The sequence below is a fragment of the Cicer arietinum genome, unplaced genomic scaffold (assembly GCF_000331145.2).
Source record: "Cicer arietinum cultivar CDC Frontier isolate Library 1 unplaced genomic scaffold, Cicar.CDCFrontier_v2.0 Ca_scaffold_3267_v2.0, whole genome shotgun sequence".
In the NCBI taxonomy this organism is placed as follows: Eukaryota; Viridiplantae; Streptophyta; class Magnoliopsida; order Fabales; family Fabaceae; genus Cicer; species Cicer arietinum.
The window spans coordinates 1,176-1,551 of NW_027336916.1; positions in this window are offsets into that span (position 1 = coordinate 1,176).

Sequence of the window (376 nt, forward strand, 5' to 3'; positions counted from 1 at the left end):
ATTTAGGTACCCAATTCAAATTGGGTCCTAGGGGGTTAGTTTCAAATGCTTGTGACTAAACTTTCCAAATTTGTTTCCATCCTCTGTTGGCAAGTTTTTTCAGTTTGCAGTTGAAAACCATATGTCCTTTTTTGCAACAAAAATGACATACAACAGCAGGGGATGATTTCAGATTTGGTCCAGTAAAGTTATCATGCATTTGTTTAGATTTAACAAACTTCTGATGCCCTTTAATATGCATGTTTTGTTTATAGCCAAGTCCAGTTTTAACATTTAGATTTCTTTTGATTTCTAAGAAGTCTATCTAAGTTGTTTTTACCAGTATTAAACTTAGCTACATCACAATGCACATGCTTCTTTTTTCAATTCCTCATTC